This window comes from Eurosta solidaginis, chromosome 4, assembly GCF_040869045.1.
Source record: "Eurosta solidaginis isolate ZX-2024a chromosome 4, ASM4086904v1, whole genome shotgun sequence".
NCBI classification, from domain to species: domain Eukaryota; kingdom Metazoa; phylum Arthropoda; class Insecta; order Diptera; family Tephritidae; genus Eurosta; species Eurosta solidaginis.
Genome location: NC_090322.1, coordinates 220,456,890 through 220,470,937, shown reverse-complemented (window position 1 = coordinate 220,470,937; position 14,048 = coordinate 220,456,890). Strand labels below are relative to the sequence as shown.

General features: G+C 35.1%; 1 long non-coding RNA gene across 1 annotated transcript; it reads right to left on the bottom strand.

The window, feature by feature from the left end:
- Positions 1-11,611: 11,611 nt before the first annotated feature.
- On the bottom strand, positions 11,612-13,730 carry LOC137249072 (uncharacterized). Its single transcript, XR_010952246.1, has 3 exons — positions 13,605-13,730; positions 12,566-12,742; positions 11,612-12,387 (listed from the first exon to the last, which is right to left on the bottom strand). It is a non-coding gene; the product is annotated as an uncharacterized lncRNA (long non-coding RNA).
- Positions 13,731-14,048: the final 318 nt, after the last annotated feature.

Genomic DNA, 14,048 nt, shown 5'->3' with positions numbered 1-14,048 from the left:
TAGTACAGATTCGCCTTGCTAACAGCTGATCGGTGAAAATTCACACATTCGCACATTCACACGCACAGTTATCGACTCAGTTTCAAAAAAAATTTAGATTATTTAGCTCAAATTTTAAAGTGAGATAATCCTTACGAATTTATGTATATAGAATACATAAGGCGTTTTTGTTGTTATTAAAACAATGGCCCCTATTATGAGCATCTTTCGATCTTCGATCTTCGTTGGCTATCGAACATCGAAAATCGAATTAGAAGTTGGTATTATGACACTTCATCTCTGTCGAAATTTTCGTTGTGTACCGAATTTTGTAGCGAATAGAAATTTGTTGTCGACGCTGTATCGAACAGAAAAAGAATTGTTTAAAATGTAAGTTTTTTGTATTTATGTTCTAATTTTTTACTACCTAGTAGTAATTTTAAAATATTTGAATTAATTTTATATAGGTCCAAGGTCGTGAGTACAAAACAACAGCTTGAAAGACTGGTTTCAATTATGGAAAAAAATTCCCATATAGCAAAATGAACTTGCACAAAGGTTCAGGTGACAAAAAAGTGGAGCTGAACTGTTTAGGACCACCAGTAAGAACGACGGAAAAGTGGATTAAGGTGAACTAAAGAACCATAGAAGTCAATTCTGTATAATACAACTTTATTTTTGTCGTCTCAGGTGTGGGCTGACATGAAGTCAAAAACAAAAACAAAATTGTCGGAGAACATAGTGGAATACCGTGCAACTGGTGGTGGACCAAACAGGTTAAATATCTTTACGCATTCAGAAGAGTCTATAATGGGTTTGTTAAGTCTTCAGACCAGTGTAGATCCACCTGGACAAAAGCATGGCCTTAGTACTAATGCGAATGAAGAATGTGAAGATATGATTGTGGAGCGATTATATAGTGATAACTTAGAATCGGATAAGAATTTGGAAGTAAGTGGACAAAGTGGTGCACCTGATGAGGAGAGGCCACGAAAAGCAAATCGAAAAAGTGCAGCAAAAACGATAGGCTCAAACTATTGCAAGAGCAGACAGAAAATCAAAAAAATGTTTAAGAGATGCTGAAAACATTGGAAGAGATCAAAAAAAGTGCTCTTGAGACAGAAAAGTATGCAAACAGAACGTATAGCTTGGAGTACTATTATAAACGCGATTTTTTGAAATTGAAACAGGAAAAGCTGGAGTTGTACAAAAGCCAAATGAAAAAATAAGGTCATCACAAATTTATGCTTTAAGTGCTGAACAATACTTGATTTTTTTTTTTTTAAACAAACATATGAAACTGAAGTGATATTTTTTATACCAAATTTATAATAAAATTTAAGACTGTATTATGAAAACTGAAAATCTTTAGCTTTTAAGAACCACAATGAATTTACCAAATATTTTTTTATATATATACATGTATATGAATTTTTTATTTCAATAAAATGAAGTATCTACAAAACTCGCAATATTTAGTTTCTGATTTCTTCTGCTTCCGAGTTGGTTGTGGATTCAATTTCGGCGAATGGGATATTATGGTCGTCCTCTTCATTAGATAACTCTTCTACAGAAATTTGTATTGTGCAAAGCCGCACACACGTTTATAATTTGTATTGCTTTTTCTGGTGTGTAGTGAAGGGCTCTTGCTGTTCCAAATGTGATTTCAAGGCCGGCATATTGAACACACAAGAATCATGTGTTGCTCCCGGATATTTTGCATTTATGTATCGTATAGTCATAGAATGGTCACAAACCTAAAAAATATTTGTATAAAGATGTAAACTTATGTATTTACAACCTGAAACTAATATCAAAATGGTATACTTACAATCATAGCATTAATGCTGTAGAATCCTTTTCTGTTGTAATATAAATTCTGTAATTCTTTTTTGGGAGCAACAATTTTAATGTGTGTGCCATCAACACAGCCAATGATCCCTGGAATTCTGCTAACATTATAGAAATGCAACTTTGATTGATGTAGCTCAGCCTCCTCATAATTGAATTTTATCCATCTTTCACAAATAAAATTTTCCAAGACATTCAACACCTCTGTTAGTACCACAGACACATTCGGCTGGGCAAGTACGAATGCATTTTCGTTTCCAATGCTCAGTTGGTAGGATCCCCGAGCACAAAATCGGAGAACTGTTGCATATTTTAGAATATTAGGAATATGATTGGCTCTTGTGCAGTGCTGAAGCAGTTCATCTGTGCTGGACAACAAGTCCATGAACGCTTCTTTGGGCAGTCTGAAGTTTTGAATAAATCTATAAACAAAACTTATAATTTCAACAATTTAACAACTTATTTAGAAAGCTACACTTATGTGGTGGCGTAAGCTTTTCTCTTCATCTGACGAATCATAAAACCACAATTCCGTCGTAGTCATACTTTTATTTTCAATATTTGCATTTAATAACTAGTTCTGCTTTTGTCTATTTATTTTATTTTATTTGACAGCTGAAGGAAATGTGTTATTGTGAACTTTTGAATTTATCGAAATTCACAATAATGCTTGCCTTCATCGAACGTGCGTCATAATACCGAATGAAAATTCGTTCGATCAGCTCTTTCGACCACAGTCGAAGATCGAAAGATGCTCATAATAGGGGCCAATGTTTTTGTTTATATTAAAGCTTTTATCACTTTTTTTTTATCTTTGAAAAAACTCCGAACACCATTCCTTCATTATATGTTATTCGACTGCCTATTTCACTGCCTTCCACTCTATTCGCAACATAACCCCAATTTAAGCTGCCAAACTTTATACACTTATCATCCGATTTACACGGTACTTGTTTTACACGATTTCGCTTTTACACGGTTCATAAATCAGCAAAATTTGAAAAACTCCGATGATTCACAAATCATTAAAAACCTTTTTGAGTTCCCTTGGCAACACTGATTGCAATATTGAGGGATTCCCCTTATTGTGAATATGTATGTACAAAACCAGACGCAGAGTACATATGTAGTTCATGTGGAAGGAAAATCGCTTGATGAAAATTTGAACAAAAAGCCATAATTTTTACTATTATTGAGAGTTTTTTTGGTTTGAACTGGTAAGTTATGGATTAAATTATCTTTTCGTGAACCTTCATTAAGATGTTTTAGTATTGTTTTATTTAAATAAATGACTGAATCGGGTAGTTTTTACGCTTTACACGGTTTTTGTATAGGAAAACGAAGATTTCACTTTACACGGTTTTGTCTGGAACCGATCTTCCGTGTAAATCTGGGGATAGGTGTAGTAAACAATGATTGCAAGGGCAATCCATTTTACATTAAGTCTACAGTACAGAGCACTTTACACTTTATCAAGCAAGAGAAAATAACATTAACACAAGTCTTAACCTCGATTCTCCAGGCCGCTATACTGTCATAACGTTTCAGAAACTTGGTCAAATAGGCACTCCAAATAACATGAACGTTTAGCCACTTGAATGACTAATAAGTATTGTGACGAATATTAGTGACACTAAGTGATACTCACATCACTAGTTTGGTGCTAAGCAAATGAAGCCACAACAACAATAAAGCAAGCAGTCACTTGTATCTACATAAACGAATCAGTAATTATGTCTACACATATGTACGTACGAGCAGCGGAGAGTAAAGGCTCCATTACTGATACTTAGCATAGACTTGACTTGAATTGAGAACTGTCACTTACAATTCTGTTAAATGAACAGTGCATGTTACTGATTACTCAAAACTTTGCAACACTTAACTTGACTTGGAAGTCTGTTGAATTTTGATTTTCTATGTAAGTTCCAAGTGACGTTTACATTTTGAGATGCCATTTGTTTGTTTCCACGTCATTTTGACATTTTGTCATACAAATTGACATTTATTTAAAAGTAAATTTCAAACCTGATTATGATGCCAGATTGTATGCGCTAAGTGGAGTATAATCGTGGCTAAGTTGCCAAGTTTACGCCAAGTCAAGTCAAGTCTATGCTAAGTATCAGTAATGGAGCCTTAACGCACAAACACATGCATATATCTGAGATACTCCCAAAAGTATGCAATCATTTGTGCAAGTATCGCTCACATATACACGCGCATGGGCTATGAGAGAAGCTATAAAATCGTGCATCTGTAGTAATAACTGAGAAATTTATAGCTGATAACTACTAGTAAATTCTAGAAAAAGAAGCTCCTAGAAATATGTCAACGAGGAAACCAAACAGTATAAAAATCAGCAACAGTTGAGGCACGACAATCAGTTTCATTTAAGCAAGCTATCAGTTGCGAAGTATAAGTGTTATTGTGAAGTACTTTAATAAAGGCCATTTTGCATTAGTGAATAATGTAGTTATTTATTCAACAGTTTAGTGATTCGAACGTTAGTAGAAGATTTTAAATACGCGGAATTTCAGTAAATTCGTTACAGTATATTTTCATAGGCCTCAAAAGCTTCTTCAAAATAATTCTGCTCCTCCACAAAGAGGTCATAATTAAAGGTAATTTGTGGTGTACAAATTTTGAAAAGTTCCAAAACATTCTTCCAAGCCGCCATACATTGACAAGTCATTGAGTGAACATTGACAAACCATTGAATAATCGGCAAAGATGTTCCATAAATGGCCAAGTTGGTGTCATGTGAGAGTAAAAGGCCCATTACTCATACTTAGCATAGACTTGATTTGACTTGAGAAATGTCACTTACAGTTCTGTTAAATGAACTTTGCATGTTATTAATTGTTCAAAACTTGGGAACTCTTGACTTGGAAGTGTGTTGAATTTTGATTTTCTATGTAAGTTCTAAGTGACGTTTACATTATGAGATGCCGTTTGTTTGTTTCCATTTCATTTTGACATTTTGTCATACAAATTGACATTTAAAAATAAATTTCAAAGCTGATTATGATACCAGATTGTATGCGCTAAGTGGAGTATAGTCGTGGATAAGTTGCCAAGTTTACGCCAAGTCAATTCAAATCTATGCTAAGTATCAGTAATGGGCCCTTAAAGGGTATACCTACCTTATTTTGGTCGAGGTTAATTCTGGATAAGCAACAGTCAGAAAATTTTAAATTATAATGTATTCGACCTTCTGTTTTTCTGTTTGCTTGTGTTTGATTTTTTATTTTCAAATAGATTTCCAAAAATAAACACATAGTCTGAAATTTGGTTATATTTGGTAAAATATTCACCGCAAAAACGTAAACGGAAAAACGTTTATAAATGAGTTTGTACTTCCATGGCCGTAATGTTTATTGCACTGCCATTATATAATGTTACGGTGAACTTCACCGTCTTCTTAGTTTCAATAACATAAGTCATTAATTATTTGTACATTACGTTTTTGGCAAGGGAGTCTACCGTTATGTATCGTCCGATATATAGCGGCACCACTTTCTGGCAGAGATGCTTAACAAACTATTCAAATCTTGTTCGTTTCGTTAAAGCGCAAAAATAACTTATCAAAATAGTTTCGTTTCGTTTAAGGACTAAATTAACGAAACGAAATTCAACCATTAACACTTAAAACGATGCGATTGTGACGATAATCGTTTCTATATCAAAATTCATGAACATGGGATAATCATCTGACGCGGCATTAAGCATCTATTGCGGATTTATTCCTCGTGTTCCAATGAAACGTGAACCAGATACCAATAGAGATTTAACAGATTGTGCATTCATGAGTTCTAAATTGCTTCGTTCTGCGCATCTACGTTGTTGTTGTTCTTGTTGTAGCGATAAGGTTGTTCCCCGAAGGCTTTGGGGAGTGCACATCTACGTCATACTTGACTGCTTCAGCGAATGAAAGAAAGAGAAAAAAACAAGAGCTAAAGGAAAATGACGTAAAAATTGCCCATAAAAACAGCTGAACTAATGTTTACATGCGCAATGCGCCACCTTCAAAAGTTCCATCATGCTTCCTCACAAATCACATGCGTATTTACTGAGACTGTCAAGCCCAATACGTAGCCAGTATAGCCACTTATTAGTTTTGTTATTTCGGAAAAGTTTGCAGAGCAATTTTTTCGGAGTAATATCGTTTTAACGAGCTGGCAATATTGCAGGGAAACACCTGACAAAAATAAAGAAAACAGTGTAAATAAATAATTAAATCGCATAATGGCCGCAGTACAATGACGCGTTTAACACAAGCTTATGCATTCCAATAACATCGCCACAATCAACCAAGATGATGCGTTTGTAAATGTGAAGGAACTTCAGACTTCATACATCTTTATTGCAATATTTAACTTTTTGTGAACATGGGAAAATAAATTTATATAAAAAAAAACAAACATATTACTAATTTTTTGAAAAGTGATATGCCTGAGTGTTCCACTTTAGCCTCCTCCAATCAGGCAGGCGGATAGCCGAGCTTTCTCATACGATAGAAAAAGAATGGAATTTCTGCACGGTTTAAACCAAGTGCTGCCTGTAGCTTGTCACTTATTACACCTGGACGAAAATGTCCAAATCTCTGCTCACTATTATACGTGAAAGAAACGGTGAAAGAAAGCGGTGAAAAATATGCGCATATTCTAAAATCTTTTTAAATTAGTTATACGCACTAAATATTTGTGAGAAATATACATAAAAACTCTAAAATTCAACTACAATTAGCGGACATAAATGTTCTGCAGTTATTTGATGCAAAAACATTGTAAACTACTTTTATAATAAATTTTGTATATGTGTAAAGAAGAATGGAGAAAAAATGTGACAAATGCAAAAGTAATATACGAGGAGAAGCGTCAAAAATTCGGTGTGAAGGGGTGTGTGGTAAATATTACCACCTAACAACAAAATGCTCAGGCTTGGATCAATACAGCGTCACCAAACTTGAAGAATGTGAGATGCTTAGGTTTATGTGTACTGACTGTGTGCAGTATGTACATAACGTTGATGACATCCTTAAAGACATGCAAATGGTGGTAAAGCAGAATGGACAACAATTAGCAGAGTATAGAAGTGAGTTTGATAATTCACTAAAGAAAAATGAGCGAGAGATTAAACAAGTACTTAAAGCAGTGGAAGTTGCATTTAGTGAAAGAATCAAAGCAAAGCAAAAAGCTCAAGAATCTTGCGAAAGAAGTGTGAAAGAAGTAAACAAAATCCGTGAAATAGCAGAAGGGTTCAAGCGAAGCAGTGAGCAAGTATGCGAAGAGTTAAAAAGCAATAAAAATGACAATAAGAAAATGATTGAAACAATTAGTAATGAAAATAAAAAAATATGCACAGAAATAAAGAGAAACAGCAATGTTGAAGCCAAGGCATCGTATGCAGCTGTAACAAAAGCGTTGCCAGAGATTAGAAAAGTTGTTCCCTTAATAGTTAAGCCAAATACAAAGCAAGGAGCTGAAAAAACCAAAAATGATCTAAACTTGAATGTCGATCCAAAGGAGCTACAAATTACAAATATAGTAGCAAGACAAAGCGGTGTAGTGATTGTAGAGAGTGCAAATGACCATGATCGTGAGAAAATAAAAAATGCTATTGAGAACAGCCTCGGAAATAACTACAATGTGAAGATTCCTATGAAAGTGAAACCAACCGTTATTGTAACTGGTATAAATTTCAAGTATGATAATGATGAGCTTACCCAGAGAATTAAACGTCAGAATAATTGTCTATCCGAAACAGATATAAAAATTGTCAAGCAGTATGAAGTTAAAAAAAATGAGAAAATTTACTATAATGCCGTACTTGAAGTGGAGGTTGAAGCTTTTATGAATATACTAGCCGGAGAAAGGCTCAATGTAGGCTGGGAGCGGTGCAGAGTATATGATGCAGTGCAAGTACTATGTTGTTTCAAATGCAAAGGCTTCAATCACAAAGCCAGTGACTGCAAAGAAAAAGAAGTATGCACGAAATGCTTGGGTGAGCACAAATATGTGGTATGCAATAAAGAAGCAATAAATAAATGCATCAACTGCATCAGGGCAAATAAAGAATTAAATTTGGGACTGGACGAAAATCACGATTCCATGGACAGAATGTGTCCTGTGTATCAACAAAAGCTCATAGCAAGGAAGAGGAAGATTGGCTATTAGCAACCAACGAGGGAATCTGTAACCACAAAGCACAAGTCAAAAACTAAAACAAACCTGCGTAACAAAGTGCTCAACTTGGACTGTATATATCTTAATATTAATAGTATTACAGCAAATAAGCTAGAGCTGGAACATCTTATAGAAATAAAAAAACCCAGCATTGTTTTATGCGCGGAAACATGTACAACAGATAAAATCATGGATTCTGAGCTATGCATTTCCACATATAAATTCATCCGCTGCGATTCCCACAGTAGACATACAGGTGGTGTTCTAATGTATGTACATGAAAATTTACAATATAGCATAGTGTGTAATAAAGCTATTGACAGGAATGTGTGGTGCATTGTCATAAAACTTAAAAAATATGCGTTAAAATGGCAAATTGGTGTACTCTATCACTCACCAAATAGCAGTGATGCTGACTTCATGACATACTTAAACAATGTCATCAATGAACACCTCAGGGAATCTGACAACATTATAATAGTTGGAGATTTTAACATTAATATGAATATATCATCAACATACTCAAACCAGCTTATAAGTTTATTTGCACAAATGGCTATGGTACAAAGAATAAATTTCAACACAAGAATAACTGAGCACTCCTCTACGAAAATAGACTTGCTCTTCAGCAATAATGAGCAAGTTAAAACTGAACATGTAAGTGGATATAAAATTTCCGATCATGAAACAATTCATTTCAAAGTACCAACAGCTAAATATTGCAAAATGAGAAAAGTTGCTACTGTCACCAACTGGGAGTACTATAGCGCAGAAAATCTTTTAAATCTGCTGCGAACGTGCGACTTTAGCTCTGTGTCTCATGTAGGAATAGAACGTAGAACTGAGATCCTGAACAATATTTTAACTGGAGCTATGCAAGCATTGACGTATGAGAAGAGGATCCAAATACAACTGAGGAATAAGTGGTATGACCGTGAGCTAAGGGAACTGCACAAAAGAAAAATTGAATTCTATAATACTGCTAGAAATACTGGCAACTGGGTGGATTATAATGGCATAAAAAAAAGATATAAAAAAACTGTTATGTATAAAAAGAAGAAATATATGGAAGATAAAGTGCTCGATAGTGCAGGAGACATGAAGCGGATGTGGAAGTCTTTAAAACATCTTGCTGAGCTCACCGATGACAGAAAGGTCGTTAGCAAAATAGTAATTAACGGTGAATGCCTCGAGAAGGAATACGATATAGCCAATGCCCTAAATACATTTTTTATACAGAGCATAGCTGAAATTAATGATAGCATTGAAATAATTCCGATTGCGGCAGAAACAAGTGTAAATAATGCAATTGAAACTTTTCAATTCACCGACGTAGAGTTAGATGATATAATGAACATTTCTAAATCTTTTAGAAACAAATATGGTGGAAAAAAGCTTTTGTCGGAGGGGGTATTTAAAGATGCCATGATTTACATTGCTCACTTCTACAAAGATATAATAAATGAATCAATAAACAGTAGCATTGTTCCAAATTGCTGGAAAGTATCAACTATAGTACCTGCGGAAAAAGTCAAAAATACAGTAAGGCCAGAGGAACTGCGCCCAATTAATACGCTACCCGCAGATGAAAAAATTATGGAAACGGTGGTTAAAAATCAATTAGTGGCATATCTAGATAAATACCAAATTATTATACCTGAACAATCTGGGTTTAGGAAAAGCCATTCTTGCGAAACCGCACTGAATATGGTTATTGCGGAATGGAAAGAGGATATAACTGATAAGAAAGTTGTGATCTCAGTCTTTTTAGACTTAAAACGTGCTTTTGAAACTGTGGATAGAGAGGAACTGCTGAATGTTATGTTTAATAATGGGATAAGAGGAAAATCCTTGGAATGGTTCAGAAGCTATTTGAGTAATAGAAAACAGAAGACGATAATTGGAAGTGCAGTTTCACCGGTTGCTGATGTACATATTGGGCTACCGCAAGGTTCAGTATTGGCACCGCTATTGTTTACAATATATATTAACGATATTAAAGAATGCTTGAAATATTGCAATATTCGACTATTTGCGGATGATGCATTGATAACCATTAGTGAAAGAAGTGAGGGCTTTGCGGTATCGAAAATGCAAGAAGACTTAGACTCCCTTTACAAATGGCTATGCCATAGAAAGTTGAAAGTGAACGTGGATAAAACCAAAAGTATGATATTTTGCAAAAATCAAAGCATTATGGGTGCCAATACCCTTAGCAATATTACTCTGAAGATAAGAAATGTTGAAATTCAGCAAGTAGACAAGATCAAATACCTAGGAGTCTGGATCGACAAAAACCTTAGATTTGGAGAACACATAAATTATTTAGAAAACAAAATTGCAAAAAAAATTGGTTTTATGTACAGAACTTGTAAATATATTAGTCAACGACACAAATTATTAGTGTATCGATCAATTATTGAACCGCACTTTATCTATTGTCCAACAATCCTGCTATTAGCAAATGACACACAAATAAAAAAACTGCAGATACAACAAAACAAGGCAATGCGATTAATTTTAAAATGTTCGCTTAGAACACCAAAAACTACAATGCTAAATATGTTAAACTGGCTCAGTGTAAAACAGTCGATATATTATTTCACATTGAAATTTATACATCATATGAAATTAGGAATAACACCGAATTATCTGAACGGGAGAATACATTTTAATCATGAAATACATAACTATGGAACTAGAAGCAGCGGAAATATAAGACTGCCTAGAGTAAGAACGGTGTTCGCGAAGAAGACTTTAGAATATATAGGTTATAAAAAGTACAATGAATTACCAAATGCGATAAAAGACTGTGAAAATATTAATAAGTTTAAAGCAAAATTATTTTTATACTGTAAGTCATTAAGCATTTAATGTATACAATTTATTTATATATATATATATATATATTTTTTTTTTTACCTTGAACTAGGTCTTAAAGACCGTAAATAAATAAATTATTATTATTATATACTATCAATATGATATCTCTCTTGAGGACATGTATGTGGCGAAGGGAGTTTCGATAGGTGGAAGATAGACAAAAGCGAAGATAGGAAACCACCCTGGTGTACCCCTTGTTTTATTCTTTTGGGTTTAGGTTACGTTCCTGAATTGCATCGAAGGCTGTTGGCCAGACATATAATTGGCGGTCCACTTTTTGAGACTAGGAGGAATAGGAGAGCCTTCCGAGTCTTGCAGTATCGTGCCGTGGTTGACTGTATCCAAAGTTGGTAAAAGTCTAGTTGAGGGGTCGACTGCTAATACGCTACCAAAAATATCTAGAGAGGTGTAAAAAGACGCGTATTGACCTCGACAATAATAATCCGGCGGAAAAGAAAAATTGTATCTCTGTCCGAAGATATTTGCTGTTGAAATTGGCGATACCATGTGGTTGTTGTCATGTTGTGGTACCCACAAAAAGAATTGTGATCATAAGTGTTTTGTGCGGATATAGTTTTGGTCTCCAAACCGGTGTTGGACCCACCCAGGGTAATTGTTTATAAGCGCGGCCGAAGGCCGCCAATGCAGAGAGGTGTTCTGCGCAAAAATACTATGGATCCCACCCCGTTTTCGGAGGGACCCGCGGGTCAATTTTCGGGTTTTCGTTAATATCTTTTGAACGCTTTAAAATTTTGTCTTCGGATTATTAATACTGATGTAATTTTTTCTGTTTTGTTTGTTGATAATTTAGTTTATTGTTCTGTAAATTGAATTGCATTTTGTACGCATATTTGTTGAAATTTTCGTTTAAAACATTTTATTATTGTATGTTATTGTAATGCATGTGGGTACACAATATTTTTAGTTATTCGTTCGGTGCAAATATAAACAAGTTTTTTTGGCGTTCCAACTCTAGAGCAGGCAACATATAGCTGGCCATGGGAAAAGCACAGACTCTCTAAATTTAATCCTGCAACAGTAAGCGATTGTCCTTGTGCTTCTTCTAATAACTCCGTTCTTCTCCGTTTACGCTGTCCTGATTTCTTTTTGTTATAGATTTGTTGGGTTTCTGGTGGAGTTAAGTTACTATTGTCGTTGCTTGGTATGTGCAATGATAACGCCTGTCCACATTCGATTGTAGGATCAGACGACTGAATGGCGCGTTCCATTGCATGTTGAACTGCATCCTGGGTCGAGATTTGAATGGCGATTTGTGATGAACTTTGCGCCGAAATAGCGGCTTGCGATGGTTCCACACCAAAGTTACGACTACTTGAATCCACCGATGTGGTCAAATTGACAATTTGGTCGATGGTCTGTTCCATTGCTGTCAACGGACTTTCACAAAATGGACCACCTCCAGTAGTGCGAATCTCATTTCTATTCTTAGAAATTTTTCTTTTCGTTCGATTTATAGTATGGAAACTAGCTGTTAAAAAAAGTTTGGCGTTGTTATTACTTAATAGACAGGATAAAATTCAGAAAAATTGATTAATGACCGCGTTCATTTTTCAAAAAAAAAAAAACTTCAAAGCTCTATATTTAAATATCACCTTATATCGGCTGCCCTTTCCAAAACTCTCTATCTCAACAAACGCATGACTTACCTTCTTCCACTCATTCACACTTCGGCTTGGGGGTCCGGCCGAATTTAGCTTCACCGCTATCTCCTCCCACTTCCGATCAAAGACGGCTTTGCTACCGCCATACACAGGGCTATATCAACATTTCTTTCCATTTCCTTGGAGAGAATGTCGAATTGTTGATTAGTAGTTTTTTTATACCTGTAAAATTATAAATTATATCATGTGTATTTCAAACTCTTCGGTCTAAGCATATTACTGCAAGTCGTAAATTGATAATGGTCTAGAACAGGGGTCGACTGCTAATATGCGCTTAAAAAATACCCTGTCAACTTCAACTGCAAACATCTCTGGACAGAGATACAAATTTTCTTTATTATTTTTATTATTTTTGTCGAGGACAATACGCGTATTTTGAAACCTCTCTCGATATTTTTGGATACGTATTAATAGTCAACCCCGTTCTAGACTATTACCCTTAAATTTGCTGGGCGTAATTCCTTACTTTATCTCACAACTGCTAAAACTCGTCTAAAAATATCGGGATGACTGTCAAAAGACGCGTTTTGCGCCCAGGACGACGACCCCGAAAGAGGAAATTAAAAATTTGATTTGTCAAAAGATATTTCCAAAAAACTTAAAAATTGCCCAGGAGCGCTCCGATGGGATCCATAGTATTTTTGAGCAGAACACCTCTCTGCAAAAATTTAAAAATTACCCAGGGTGGGTCCAACACCGGTTTGGACGTCAAAACTACACCCGCGCAAAACACTTTTACACACTGTTTTTTTGTGGGCAAAAAACATCAAAATTACAACCACATGAACATTTTCAAAGTTCTTTCGCTGTAAGGAAATAAAATTTAAATTTCCGCTTTCCGATTCTTTTTCCTGGGTTTATAGCGCGTCTTTGGACACCTCTCCCGATAATTTTTGACGAATTTTAAGTCGTATTCCGCTCACTACCGATGTTTATGGACGGTTATTAGTAGTCAGCCGCTGTTGTAGCCCTTTACCTAGCATGCACGCTTCATATAAGTAAACAAACTTATAAATTTACTTACATTTTTTCCGGTTTTAAGTCACTCATTTCTTTTTATTTTGTGTTTTTCACTGAATTTTGAATAATATTTTAACTTTAATTGCTCCGGCTTCCAGTTATTGTTTTCCCACACTTATTTTAATTGGACATACACAACACAACAACAGCTAGCAGGGTTGCAATTCAACCTGTAACTGCTATTAGTTTGAACATACCTTATCTGTGCCAAACGATACTACTAGTTTTTACTTTTTACAGCGATACTTATGTTGCTTTTTCATGTTTTTGAACATAGGCCCGTATTATGTATGCCACCGTGAATGTTTGCGTCGCATTCACTCACATTCACATTCACCCAGAATTCGTATTTTATAACTTCTTACGTATTCGCGTTTGTCCTCTTACGTAGTCATTACCCTACAAAAAATTTGGTCACAAAACTTACCCACGTCCATGCAAATGTGAC